This window comes from Vombatus ursinus, unplaced genomic scaffold, assembly GCF_900497805.2.
Source record: "Vombatus ursinus unplaced genomic scaffold, bare-nosed wombat genome assembly UNPS02014818.1, whole genome shotgun sequence".
Taxonomy (NCBI): domain Eukaryota; kingdom Metazoa; phylum Chordata; class Mammalia; order Diprotodontia; family Vombatidae; genus Vombatus; species Vombatus ursinus.
In genome coordinates, this window is record NW_020954596.1 from 59,752,114 (window position 1) to 59,767,919 (window position 15,806).

Below are 15,806 nucleotides of genomic sequence, written 5' to 3' on the forward strand. Positions count from 1 at the left end.
TGTTTTCTAAAGTGATTGCACCAATTCCCAATTCTATCAGCAGTGAATTAGTATACTCGTTTTCCCACAACCTGGCAAATATTGCAATTTTTCATCTTTGCCAGCTTGATGGGTGGGAGGTGTTACCTTCGAGTTTTAATTTGTAGTCAATATTTCATTCTACATATATGGAATGAAATCCTCTTGAATTCACCATGCAATCCCCATTCAAATATCATGCAAATGAGCACATGTCCCTGGATTAACGAGAAAAACAATAACAATTTGCTTTGCTAGAGCAGAAGCAATCTGACACAAAGTAGTTTCCCTGTTCTTGCCTTCTAGTTTTTAGCAACGTGCTCCGAACTCAAATTAGGAACTTCATCGGGGTGGTTTTCAGTTCCCCAAGCTGCCATATTTTCCCTTGTGAAACAAGCAGAAGGCTATAAATTAAGCTTCTTTAGCAGCTGGGGAGGTCTTAACATTACCAGCCCCTTGAAAGAATCTCTTAGAGGGTAAAAAAACCAAAACAACAAGATATTTCTGTACTCTTCAATGGCCTTACTTCCTCTTAGAGATTCTTAACACTTGACCTAAACAAAGAAAAGTATGAAGGTTTGGGATGCCCAAGGTCTTCGGGCAATCTTATCCAGTGCTTGGCACTTTGTTAAGTCATTGCAGGTGATACAGAAGGAAAGTAAACTACAAGTCTCTGACCTCCAGCAGCTTAAAATTGAATCTGAGTGGCTAGATTAATTTAAGTCAAGGGCTATCTTCTTTCACATGATGCTACAACAGTTTCTAATCAGTAGCTAAATTATGACATGCTCTACAAGGGCAGAGAAAGGGAAGATCAATGAGGAGTGGAATAGAAGACTAGTCTTCCTGGACGAGGAGAAAGGGCTTGAAGTTAGCCTGGAGAGAAAGGGAACATTTTTAATTGGGGGGGGGGAAGAGAAGACATTTGAGGCAAGAGGAATAACACAAATGAAGACATACAAGGTGGGAAATGAGTGTGTTTGTGTGACAGTGATCAGTTTGGATGTTCTTTTAGGGGGATTAGTGGAAAATAAAATTGGATAGGTAGCATGAGGCCAGATTGTGGAGTGCCTGCAGATCTAAGCAGAGGAGTTAGACCTTATGTGATATGAAATAGGAACCTAGGAAGGGCTTTGTAGCATCGGAATAGTATGATGAAAGCAACATTTGTGGAAGATGGGCATTATGCAAGACAGATTGGAGACACTGGGGTCACAGAAGAAGCTAGCTAGGAACTTGTTGCTGTTCAAGTATGAGGCAATAAATCGGGATTCTGACTGTAGGTATAAAAAGGGAGAGACAAATAGGAGAGACATTTTGAAGAAAGAAAGAATCAACTGGTTTTGTTGACTGACTGTTGTTTGTCCTTCGCCCCTGAAGAGGACCATGACATCAGGAAGGTGGAGCCATGACTTGCAAATGAATTGGATTTAATTGAGGGAGGACCGTGCAGAGCCACCAGCCTCACTTTCTCCTCCAGAGCCATCTGGGTCCAATGGCCAGATGTAGATCAGGACAACTGAAGATAGCCCTCTGTTGACTGACTAAATAGAGGATGAAGGAAAGGGATGAGTCAAAATTGACTCTAAAGTTTCCTGAAATCAAAAAGAGACTAAAAGATGGGCAAACATAAAATGACAGCATCTTTTATAAAAATTCACCTCAAAATTAATTATGTAAAATCAATTACATAATTATTCACTGCTTATTATCACTCAGATGTCCAAGTGAGTACACCAAATAGCATTTTTCTTTTCTTGACCATGTAGCAGCATCCTCATTGTCACGGTATATTTCTTTACCACGGAGTTTTAGTCTCTACATGGGCCAATCAGTTCTATAATAGGGAAAACTTGGTTTCCTAGCCACAAACGGGACTCCTTAACTCCGTCAGATTGCCATTTAGGCAAATGCATGCCACTTGTCCTAGGGGAGACTATCATAGGCTCATTAGTTTAGAGCTGGAAGGAAGGTCAGCTAGTTCAGTCTTCTCATTTTACAGCTGAGGGAGCTAAAGCCCAGTGAAGTTAAGTGATTGGCCAAGGTCATACCTGATGAGTAACTGTTGCCTGATGAAGGTAAATTCATTCTTACATGTGTCATAAGAATTTTAAATTTCCATTTATTAGCCTTTATTATTTGAGGTCTCTAAAAAAAACAGCTCAAAGTTGTATGTTCACATCACAATGGGAAGATAAGGGAACAAGTATTTATTAAGTGCCTACTCTATGCCAGATGCTGTGCTGTAGACAGATGCTATTATTAACCTCATTTTACAGCTGAGGAAACTGAGGTTAACTGACTTGCTCAGGGTCACGAAACTAATGCCTGAGGCTAGGTTTGAACTCAAGTCTTCCTAACTCCAGGCTCAGGATTCTAACAGTGGGCCACTAACTGCCATTCATCAAATAGCTGTGAGTGGTTGTATCCTTCTACAGGGAAGCTAATATATATTTTCTCTTCCCAGTCCTTTCCCTACCATCATTTATTGATTCCTTGAATGATTTTTTTTCAGCAATTGTTTCTGGTCAAGTTTTTATGGTTTTCTCAGAGTTAGTAAAAGAAAAGGGAGAAATTCCTGGCAGGGATTCAGGAAAAGTAGATTCTATTCCTGGGAATTCCATTGTTTTCTATATGCCCCTTTAACCTTCTTCTACCTTGTTTCAACATGTGCAATTCTGCTGTCCACTTCCTTCCCAGCAGGAAGGTGAGCATGAATTAAGACAAGCCTTCAGGGTTTCACTTGTAGTTTCTTTAATTAGGGCTTGGGGGCTAGGGCTAGGCCACCTGACTTGAGTAAATAAATAACTCCTTGAAAAACCTATTGTTACCTCATTTTTAAACTGATATGCTTCAGTTAGCCACAAGGTGGAAGCATCATACAGAGATTATCAGTAAACCTTGACCTGCTCTTTGTTTTGCCTTTCATGGCCTGTCCTCAATCCCCAAAGGTGGGGAGAGGAGCCATCGAAAGCTCTGAGGCAATTGTGTGCAGATGTACTTCTCTCACGTTACCAGCCCCTTGAACAAACTTGTGGTTTCCAGAACGGGGGACCCTGCAGCCAGTTGACACATTGTCAATAAGAATTGACAATGATAAGTAATAGGTACATTTGAATTTTGAATTTAAAGGTCTTTTTTAAAGCACATTTCTAAAAGGGACAGAATTAATTAATATGAGTTTATTAAGCACCTATTATGTGCCAGGCATAGTTAGGCAATGGGAAGTCATTGGCAAAAAAGAAACAGTGCCTGCCTTCAGGGAGCTTATATTCTATCAATCAGGGCAAATAACATGGACACATGTAAATATATATAAAATAAATACAAGCAAATGGGGTGGGGGAGGCTTGCAGGTGGGGAGAAGGGGAAAAGTTGCCTGTTGGCAGTGGGGTGCCTTGAAGGAGGCTTGAGATTATAACAGGCAAAAAGAGAAGAGGAAGTGACTTCTAGGCATGGAGGACAGCTTTTGCAAAGGTATGGAGATGGGAGAGGAAATGTCATGTGTGAGGAGCAGCCTGAACAGATGAAAGTTACAGATTCTTAAATTTAAAAAATTTATAATGATAAAAGTACAGTATTTCATTTTGCCTACTCCCTTTTTCTTAACTTGTCCTTTGCCCATTCCAAAGTCCCATGATGCCATTTTCTTCTCATTTTCACACTAGTATATGTTCCTCCTAATTTTCTTGTATTCTTTTGATATGGTGTTTGCAGTGCCTGATTAGTAAAACCGAAGGTCTTGGCAGATAGATAGATAGATGGATGGATAAATAGATAGATAGACAGACAGACGGGCAGATAAATGATAAACGGACAAAATAGTCAGGCAGGCAAGTGGGCAGACCGAAAAATGATAGATGATTCAGCCCCAGTGTATCTCTAGCTCCAAATGGAGTCTCAAGATAGCCAGGATCCAACTCCTTAGAAGACAGGTAGGGCAGAAGAAGAGACAGAAGGGAAAGGACAGCTGGGAGCTAAAGAGAATAGGGAAGTACTCTTCTGTATGATGGATAGAGGGCACTTAGCTCAAGATTAGTAAATTGACACTATGCTCAGAAAGGTTCCATCCTTTGATTGGTCAAGGCTCAAAACCGAGTTAACAAAGTTCATTCAGGACCTTGAAAATATCACTATCTCATAGGAGAAGCAGAGGTCTGTGTCATCTAGAGTCTAGTCACTTAGCTGGTTATTGGAATTAAGCTTTAAATCTTAGCCTGGCTTTCCTTGTCATGCACCACATGTTTGATGACAGCCCTGGCACCTGTTGTGCTGGAGTGGACACCATGAGGAAGACACCAAAGAAGAAAAGAAAGGAGAAAGGTTGTACACCCCAGAGATTTCGTCTTTGGAAGAAAATACTTCCCTGATCTCTTGAGTAGTGACAGCAAAAAGATGGCCAAGTGGCAGGGAAAGGAGCCATTGAAAACAGCTTTGAGGCAGTTGCATGCTAGATGTAGTTCCCTCACATATTAGGGAAACTGATCAGAGAGCCTAAGGGGCTGAGTACCATTCATCACACCAGATGATCAATAACCCTGCAGCACCTGGCACAGTGTTCAGCACAGAGATTGTAGATACCCAATTCATTTTGAAGCCAGTGACATAATTCAGCAAGTAGAGGGGCTTTCTGTCAATGCACAACAGAAGGAATACAGAATCCCAGCTCAATTTTGCCCCCACTCTCCATCGGCCCTATAATAGTGACCATGTCTTATATCTCTTTTATATCTCTAGAGCAGGGTTGAGCACACATAGTAAGTGCTCAGCAAATGTTGATGGAAAATTTGACAGTTTCAATTTACGTAGTCTGGAGGTAGGCAAGGGGGGGAAAATGGAACTCCTGGGATTGTTGTTATTGTTGTTCAGTCATTTCAATCATATTTGACTCTTCATGATCCCATTTGGGGTTTTTTTTCCCCCAAAATACTGGAGTGGTTTGTTATTTCCTTCTCCAGCGCATTTTACAGATGAGGAAACTGAGGCAAACAGGGTTAAGTAACTTGTTCAGGATCACACAACTAGTAAGTGTCTGAGATCAGATTTGAACTCAGGTCTTCCTGACTCCAGGTTTGGTGCTCCACCACTTAGCTGCCCTGTTCCCGGGATTAGGTTCTGCTAATTTGGGCAGAAGGTGGCATTTGAGGTGGTGGTGGTGCGGGGAAGTGCAGTTCTTGAACTGTCACAAGAGGTAGAATTTCCTGATTATTCCTCTGCCAGTAACTCTTTCAGAGAAAGAAATTGTCAAGCCCTACTGTGACTCAAGAGCTGTTGGAACTTCGTTGTAGTTTCTACCTCAAGATGGGTTATCTAATATCTGTATGGGCAACAGCCATTGGTAAAGTATGGGAATTAAAGTATTATCTTTCTTTCTTCCTTTCCTTCTTTATTCTTTTCTTCCTCTCTCTTTCTTCTCTCTCTCTCTCTTTTTCTCTTTCTCTCTTCCTCTCTCATTCTCTCTCTCTCCTCTCTCTGTCTGTCTGTCTGTCTGTCTCTCTATAGGTAGGTGGTACGATGGATTGAGTGCTGGTCCTGCAGTCAAAAAAGACTCATCTTCCTGAGTTCAAATCTGACCCAGACACTTACTAGCTATGTGACCCTGGGTAAGTCACTTAAATCAGTTTCCTCAGCAGTCAAATGAGCTGGAGAAGAAAATGACAAACCATTCCAGTGTCTTTGTTGGGAAAACCTGAAATGGGGTCATGAAGAGTCAGACATGACTGAAACATTTCATTATCTATTGTTTTACCTACCTCTCTAGCTTCTTGCCTGTCTTGTCTGCCTGCCTGTGTTGTCTGTCTGTCTATCTATCTGCCTATCTGGAGAAGTCAAGAGCAGCCCCCCTGGTCCTATCCCTCCAAAGGAAGGAACAGAAGTCCTATTCAATGTTTCTATGCATGAAAGAACCTGGTTCTTCCCAGAGCCTCTGCCCCTCCCTTTCCCCCAGCCCCAGGGTCAGGGGATTGATTGCCTGAATGAAAAGTCTGTGGACATCTGTTTGATGCTGTGCAAGAGAAATACTTGAGGAGCAGCCCCCACTACCAGTTCTGTCCTTCTGTCCTTGCTGAGGAAACTGCCAGGATCTGAAAGTAGCCTTTTCAAAGGGAGAGAGAGAGAAGGCCAAAAAAAAAAAAATTCTGGGGTGGGGGAAAGAAGGGAGAGAAGAAAGGGAAGGTAGAGCAAGAAGTGGGGGACTTGAAATTCTGCATTTGTAGGGATTAAAAATAATGATCAGAATTTTGTGTAACATGATCCCATCCAAATTCCTCCGAAAGTCTATAAATTATATTGATTTAAATGATTTTTCACTTTAAACAACTGGTTCTTTTTCCATAGAGGGAAGCAACAGGCAAGTCTTTTGAAATCCTCTTCTTTGGGAAATGTAGGATTTTGTACAACGGGTGGTGGGGGGGGGCAGCTGCATGGTTCAGTGGTTAGAGCACTGGCCTGGAGTCAGGAAGACCTGTGTTTGAATCCAGCCTTAGATACTTACTAGCTGTGTGACCCTGGGCACTTAGCCTCTGTTTGCCTTAATCTCCTGGATAAAGAAATGGTAAACCACTCCAGTATCTTTGCCAAGGATACCCCATGGACAGTATGACCCATGGGATCATGAAGAGTCAGACATGACTGATCAACCGAATAACAAAGGTTTTGTAAAAACAGGTAGGCATTTGTAACTGAGACTGTTTGAGCGAGAAGGCAGGTGGTCTAAATTTCCTTCTCACTAAATCTGACCTCAAGTAGAAAGGGAAAATGAAAAAGACCCTGACATCTGAGTGTCAAGCATTTGAGCCTTGGTAAAGTTAGTTCAAGATCTATCTTCATTCCAAAAAAAAAAACATTGAACAAAACTGCCTGCTATGTTCAGAGGAGGCACTGTGCCCAACCTTTTAAATAAAAAGCAATAATCAACTGAACTCTTGATGATTCTTATGTTAGACTATGTCTTAAAACCTTGAATGCTTCCTGCAAATCCTTTAGGATAAAAGAAGAGGGAAAATCCGATCAGTAATACAGATATTTCCAAATAATGCCAACAAAGGTAGCACTGGCAATATTTGTCTGGTCACAAAGGTTCACCTGATACTGAGAACCATAGTTCAGACTCTGTGTGTCTGAAAGCTCCACGACCTTTGTCCGCTCTGATTGACGTATGATGTATATATAGCAAGAGACCAGGACCAAACTGGTATTCCTACAAAGAAAAGGCTCTTCTTAGAACAGTGGAGAAATTCCATGTGAGAGACAGCTGGCCCCAGCAATTCCCCCAATCACTCAAAGGAATGATTTAGTAACATTCAGTCACAGGGAGTCTGGCCACATTACAAAATGGAGGAAAACTTTCATTTCCTATCTCCAATCTCTCATATCCTTCAATTCCAAGGTTTTCAGACATAGTCTAATAAAAGAACTAGCAAGAATTCAAAGTTGATGCTCAATTTATTTTTCCTTGAAGAGTCAAGAACAGTGCCCACGTTAGGCACCTGTTAAATATTTGCTGAATATATTTTAAATAGTATTTTATTTTTTTTCCAATTACATGTAAAGATAATAACACTTCTTTTTTAAATTTTATTTTAATTTATGGAATAAAACAAGCATTTCTATAACATAGTACAATAAAAAAGATGATCATGTATAAAACTGCAAGTCTACTATGCACAACTTGATATTCTTTTCAAATATACAATAAAATTATAATATACATTTCTTTTTTTTCTTTCCTCCCTCCTCCCATCAACATTCGTTAAAAATTTTTTTTGAGTTGCAAAATTTTCTCCCTCCCCTCTCTGCTCCCTTAAAACAGTAAGCAATTTGATATTGGTTGTATGTGTGCAATCATGTAAAACTTACTTCCATTGTGGTGAAAGAAGAAACAGACCAAGAAGAAAACACCATGAGAAAAATAAAGTGAAAATAGTATGCTTCATGGGGCAGCTAAGTGGAGCAGTGGATAGAGCACTGGCCCTGGATTCAGGAAGACCTGAGTTCAAAGCCTGTCTCAGACAGGCTGTGCGACCCTGGACAAGTCACTTAACCCCATTGCCTTACCAAAAAAATAAAAAAAAAATAGCATGCTTCAGTCTGCGTTAGACTCCATCAGTTCTTTCTCTGGAGGTGAATATCGTGTTCTAGCATGATTCCTATAGAATTATCTTGGATCATTGTATTGCTGAAAATAACTAAGTCATTAGCTTTTACTGTGTACGATGTTCTGGTTCTGTTCATTTCACTTTGCATTAATTCATGTAAGTCTTTCAAGGTTTTTCTAAAATTTGTCTGCTCATCATTTCTTATAGCATAATAGTATTCCATCACAGTCATATACCACATATTATTTAGCCATTCCCCAATTGATGGGCATCCCCTCAAGTTCCATTTTTTTGCCACCACAAAAAAGCTGCTATAAATATTTTTGTACATGTAGGTCCTTTTCCCTTTTTTATGATCTCTTTAGGATACAGACCTAATAGTGGTATTGCTGGATCAAAGGGTAGGCACAGTCAAATCCCTTTGGGTATAGTTCCAAATTGCTCTCTAGAATAGTTAGATCAGTTTACAACTCCACCAACAGCGTGATGCTAATATATTAATTGCATTTATTGCCTTTTTCAGGAAATTTTTTGTTGATTAGTTGTCGTGTATGAGGCGGGATATGAACTCAGAGCTTCTTGACTACAAATCCAGGCCTCTCTCTACCATACCACACTGTAAACTCTTTGTTGAATGGCAACCCTAAAAAGGGGCCAGGGTCTTCTTCCAATCTGGATAAATGTGCAGTTCTCCAGCAGTAACTTACACTAATCTAAACAAGGTGTACTATTTTAGAACCAAGGTTACTGTCCCTGTCTTCATCTAATTCAATTCAGCAGGCATTCATTAACTATGTGTTTGGCACTGTAGTAGAACCTAGCATAGCAAAGACAAAAAAAGTTCTTGCCTTCAAGGAGTTTATATTCTAGGTGGGGAGAGGAAGAGAAAAACAGCATATACCCAGAGAAGTGAAGGCATAGTGAATACAAAATGAAAGAAGAAGCCCGGGAGTTGTGCTTTGAAAGAAACTAGGGATTCTGTGGAGGAGAGGTAAGGAGGGAGAGTATCCAGATGTGAGGGACAGTCTGTGCAAAGAGACAGAGGGAGGAGAAAGAATGTCAGGTAGAGGGAACAATGAGGAAGACAGTTTGGTGGGTGCATAGAATTGAAGAGGCAGAGAAATGTGAACTTAATTGGAAAAGATATGTTGGAACCAGAGCAGGGAGGATTTAAAGGCCCTAGGACATAAAGGCTGGTTCTGAATAGAGACCAAATGGAAACATTAAAAGGGAAAAATTCAGGCACTCTTCCAAGCTTTTTTTTTTTTAAATCCTGGATGGGCAGGGTAGTACATTGGAATGAGTGCTTCATTTAGCATCAATAAACTTGAGTTTGAATCCAGATTCTTGGAGTAGCTGTGAGACTGATTATATATACACTACTAAACTTCTCTGAATTCTACTTTCCATTTCTCTAAATTGAGAACTATCTATGCCATATAACATCACCCAGATAATATTGGCATTAAAAAAAAGTTTTGTAGCAGCGAGTAGGTATGGATCATTAAAAGTACAACACAGTTGTACAAATATAACCTGGCCCAATATTCTCCTCCTTTTCAATTCTGAACCCTATGCATTTTCATCTATAATGCTTGTCTGACATAGATGTACTGGTAGATTAACTCAAAAGGATATTTGTCCAGTTGCAGGTCATAATCTTGGCAATATATATTCTTTATCCACTTTGTTTTTTCTGTGTGGATGGCTAGGCCTATCTCTTTTGAGTGACCTTGGGTCTCATTGAATAAGCCTGTGATATTCTGGGGTTTGATTCAATAAGTATAAGAGCATCTAGAGAACATCGCCATCTTTAGTAAATTCCTCTTCCATTTGAATTATTTGCAGACATGTTCTATGATATTGACTCTTTTGTTGAACATGACTTATGGTTTAATATCTCTCTTCATGCTGATAGTCAATGGATCACAGAACAAATAATCTCTATGTGTTCCTCTGTCATGGAATCTTGTATGACTTGAACATATGTGAGGGAGACAACTTGTTTAAGGAGAAACTTTAATGTTTTAGTTTGCTCAATTCAATTTGCTTCAGGTCTCATCTAGAACAGCCAGGCAGTGGGAAGACCCACCACCACTGGGAGTGGCCCCCTCTTTTGCCTTTCCTTCACTCCCTGATCATACATCATCTGGTATGACTTCATTACTTGACTGCTTCACTGCCTGGCTGACGTGGGAGTCTCCAACGTTATTGCTTCTTGTGAGATGGAGGACTACTAGCCCTTACCAATTGCCCTGCCTCTAAACTCTCCAAACACATGAGCCATTGTCATCTGATGGAGGTTGGTTGTTGTCCTTTGCTCTCAAAGAAGATCAAAATGACATCACTGTGCTAGAGTCAAGTTACAGTGTGTCCGACTGTGTCTGATCAGACCAATACGAGCTCAGAATGCCCTACCACAGGTTGGGCACAAAATGTGAATATTTGAGGTGGATTCTCTAAATTTGCACATCTCATGTTCCTTGTGAGCTACTTCAAATCTGCTTTGCTGTAGAGCACAGCATCTTCTCTGATGTGTGCGTGCCATGCTGGGTGGTCCTGCGTCAGTGTCTCCCATGTCACACGATCAATTCCAAAATTCTTAAGAGTGTTTTTATATCACTTTTTCTGACCACTATGTGAGTGCTTGCCTTGTGTGAGTTTTCCATAAAATTGTCTTTCTGGCAAGCATACGTTTGGCATTTGAACAATGTGGCCAGCCCATCATAGTTGTGCTCTCTGCAGTAGAGTTTGAATGCTTGGCAGTTTAGTTCAAGAAAGGACCTCAGTGTCTGGTATCTTAGCCTGCCAAGTGATCTTCAGAATCTTCCTAAGACAATTCAGATGGAAGCATTTCAGTTTCCTGGCATGGCACTGGTATACTGTCCGGGTTTCACAAGCATACAACAATGAGGTCAGCACAATGGCTCTGTAGACCTTCAGTTTGGTAGCCGGTCTGATACTTCTTCTCTCTCACACTTTCCTTCAGAGCCTCCCAAACACTGAGCTAGCTCTGGCAATGCATGGGTCAACGTCATTATCAATGTGTACATCTCTGAAAAGTATACTGCCAAGGTAAGTGAACTTACCCACAGCATTCAAAACTTCTCCATTTGCTGTAACTGTTGGTTCTATGTATGGATGGCGTGGTAATGGCTGATGGAGCACATCTACTGAAGCAACCTGAAAACTCCTTGGCCTTTCCATTAGCCCTGTTTGGAACAGGGGCCTTTCCATTGGTCTTATAAGTGAACTTTCTTTTATGTTGTCTCTCCCAAATAGAGTGTGAGCTCCTAGAGACCAGTGACTATCTCATATTTTCTATTTGTGGTGGCAGAATTTATCATAGTGCTTGGCATATAGTAAGCATTTAATAAATGCTTTTTCATTCAACTCAACAAGCTAAGCGCATACTATATGGGAGGCAATGTGCTAGGTACTGAGGATACAAATATAGGGGAAAAAATCAACAAAAAGTGTCTGCCTTCTGTTCTTCTTGAATATAATAGTGGAATGTAACAAGCACTAAAAATGAAATTGGCCAAGTCTTAATAGGAAATGATTGGTGTACAGTGTGGCAGCCATTTTGGAATCAGTCGTATGTGTGCAGTTAGATTTGTAATCAACAGACAACCGAGCAGAATCTTTTATTTACTCCATGTCTTAGTTAACTATGTATCTATTGAGATATGTAGTCAGCTAGGAAATCATCTGCATAAGTGTAACTATTTCCTCTGTTTGTTCACTTCAAAGATACCCTCAAAATGTGCATTATTCCGTAAGGGGGATATGACATGTGCACATATAAATCTAATATGAGGTAAGAAGTGATGAGGGCAAAGGAGGGATCTGGACAAAGGGCTCGATGAATATTTGAGGACAGAGAGAAAACTTTCAAAATACACTATTCTCATAAAGAGTTTATAGAGATGAGAAAGTAGGCAGATAGATGGTTGGGAATTGCTGATGTTATCTTAGTTGCCTTTTTTGGGAAGAGTGCCATCTGTGATCTTTTTCCACTCTTTGAAGAATCTTTTTTTCTTCATGATATCTTGAAAATTGAACCCTAAAGGACTCAGTAGCTTCTAACATGCATTTCTTTCATGTGTTGTATTGATGACTTTTTATTTCTTACATCACTATCACTTCCCAATAACTTTTCTCCCTACTCCTACCATCACCTCCACTGAAGCTTTGATTTTAATGAAGAAGTACAGCTAAACAGAACAAACCAACATATTGGTTATATCTGACACCATTTGTGCCACGTTGTCTACCATCCCTGTCCGCAGAAGAGGGATGAATACATCACCTTCACTCGTCTAATGTCAAGATTGGCCAATGCATCAGTAGAGCATTGGTTTTTGTTCAGAGTTGTTTCATTTACATTACTGTTGGATTTTTCTCCTAGGTCTCCACACTTCACTTTGCATCAGATCATATAATCTTCCCAAGTTTCTCTGAACTTTTTATATTTGTCATTTTTAACAGCGTAATAATATTACTTTATATTAATGTACCATAATTTGTCCAGCCATTCCCCAATTAATGGACACTCATTTTGCTTCCAGTTATTTGTTACCTTAAAAAAGTACTGCTATCAACATTTTGTTATACATGGGACCTTTCTCTCTGCCTTTGACTTCCTTGGGGGCAAATTCCTAGTAATGGGATTGCTAGATAAAGATATAGCTTAATGACTTTTCTAATAAAATTATGTTTTGTTTTGCAGAATGGTTGGAATAATTCATGGTTCCAGGACCAAAGTGTGTTTATCTTCCTATATAACCCCTCTAACATTTACCATTTTCATCTCTTGTCATCTATGCCAATTTGATATTGCTAATCTTAGAGTGTTTCTGACTTGCATTTGGCATGCACCAACCTCCCCCCCCCCCCATTTCAATTACACTAATATTAGTGATTTGGAAAATTTCTTTCATATGCTTGTTGATAGTTTGTATTTCTTCTCTATCTACCCTTCCCAGCTTTGTCTGCCTAAGTGCTGTTGCTACGTTCTCATGTAGAAGGCTTCATCTAGAACTGAGTTGGTTGAGTCCAAGTTCCTTGGTTCTTCTGCTGTTGCTGATGAGAACAGATTGCTAAGAAATATCTGCATATCTGGTCCTTTTCATGTCTTTCTAGTTTTATTTGCTTATGCTTTTGCAGTGGTCTTATTTAGCTGGGTGTTAAGTTGAGAACTTCACCAGATTGTTCTCTCCTAATTTACTTTTTTTTGCTGCTGAATGAGGCAATATGATTTATAATCATCCATCATTTTGCTCCACTTTTAAATGAGCTTTCACTTTAAACTGGTGTTGCTCCCACATTTCTCTTCTTTGATGCTGCTAGGTGGATAGAGCGCTGGGCATGGAGTCAGGAAGACATGAGCTCAGATCCAGCTTCACTTATTAGCTCTGTGATGCCTGTCTGCCTGCCTCAGTTTCCTCAACTATAAAATGGGTATCGTAATGGCATCTACCTCCGAGAATTGTTGTGAGGATCAAATGAGATAATATTTGTAAAAGTGCTTATCATAGTGCAGGGCACTTAATAAATCCTTGTTTCCTTCCTTCCTTCCTTCCTTAGGAGGGAGATTCTATTTACTCACTAAGGCAGCTTCTGGACTCTTTGTTTCTCCTTATTGTGGCAACTGTTCATATTATTTAAATTCTCCTAGTAATGGTGGAAGAGCCAACATGCTTACTTATCTATTTCCAGAACTGAAAACTTATTTAAACAAATCATTTTGGGACTCTCTTGCAATTGCATTCATTGTCTTCTCATCTTTATTCTTTCTTCTTATCTGGCATTGATGTTTGCCTTTCCCCAACTATTTGATAAGTCAGACACACACACACGGCCAATTCTGAAGTGACTCTCACATTGGTAAAGTCATTTCAGGTTAAAATATGACCAATTTTATTTTTCATGGTGCTCTTGGATCTAGAATCTTCTCTCTTCTTGAATAAAATATACCTACTATATGGGCATCAAATTTCTGCATAGCCTACAAGCTTTTGGCTTCTTTAAATATTTTGACCTCAAACTGTGTTTTCCAATATATTTTTTCTTCCCTGTACCCACCCTTGCATTGAAGTCATGATACATTAAGGATTTTATTGACAAGGTATATTAGTATAGTCCCAATAACAGACTGTATTTGCTATCTGAAGAAAAGTCTTAAGTATGCAGAGGCTCACTACTAGAAGTTGGGGCACTAGTTGATGAAAATTTTTGGCCAAAGGAATCAATGAAACTGACCAAAAAAATAAAAGCCTTGCAAACAAACCCAAGTAGCCTTCAGTCCTCTGTGGCCCCCAACCACTTCTATAGTGATGATGGTAGAAAAGCAGAGAGTAGACAGAGAGTGCTAAGAATCTCTGGTGTGGACACTCCCTCCAATGATGCAGATTGTAACCCATCCATGCCTTCTCATCCCATGTGATTTCAGTTTATGTCTTCCCATATATCTTCCATGAATGGTAAATTTGACATATTGAGGGCTTTCTTCTAGAACTCTTGACATTGTTGGGGAAGCTATGAAATATATGAACTTTTTGTTATCTTTCACTTTCACTATGTGATCTGCCTATTGATATTAATTTAAATGGTTAATTACCTTAACTTTGAGTGGTTGTCTAGTGCCTAAGAATCCCACACCTTTATATAGAACTTTAAGGTTAGCAAAGCACTTCATACATACGCTGCTGGAAGAATCAAACCACGTTTGTATTGACATTCTTGCTGTAAATAAAACCAGAAGACAAAGAGTTTGCTGCTACATGAAAAGATGGCACACAGGTTCTCTCACAGAGTTAAATACAAAAATTGGAAAATATTTATTTCATGTCATACCCAAATGCAAAAAAGAAAACTCATTTCATGGAACACTCGGTCATCTTGCCTTGAAGGGCTCATGATGAGTCTAAGCAATGAATAACCATGCCATTTCAATGCCCACATCTATTGTAGAGGATGAAAAAAGAGAGAAATTCTATAAATAACTTGATCAAAGCCTAGAAGCTAAGTAAACATGTTATGTATTAACCTTTATTATTACACCAGGCTGCTGCTTTAAGCCAGCCTATGCGAAAGTCCAAATTGACGTGACACTTTGACGCCTTGATATTTGATGGTGCCGTTGCCTCACTGATCCGGGTGTTGCCTCATCAGTGGTGTGGGCATAGATAGTGATTCATCCATGCCTTCTCATCCCAAGAGATTCCCATCCATCCCTACCATAAATCTTTTGTGGAGGTTACACCCAATGGGTTGGGGGCCTTCTTATAGATCTGTTGATATTACGGGGACACCCGTGGGATATTATTATCCCTCTGCTCGTGCTCATGATCACTGTGCAACAAGCCTACAAGTACTACCTACAATCCTTTTCTGGTCCTAGGTTTCTTTGCTAACATCTCTTATGCCACTTGACATGCATAACTCTTTGCTGGCAATAAGCTATCACCTACTTATGCTCACCATGTACATCTCTAATGTTCTTTGGGTGACTAGCAACTTTTTATCTTCTAGAGATTGTGGTATTACATGTTTGGCAGCTAGGTGGCCCAGTGGATAGAGACAGCTGAACCTGGAGCCATGAAGACCTGAGTTCAGATCTAGCCTCAAACCTTCACTAGCTGTGTGACCCTGGGCAAATCATTTAAACTTTGTCTACCTCAGTTTCTT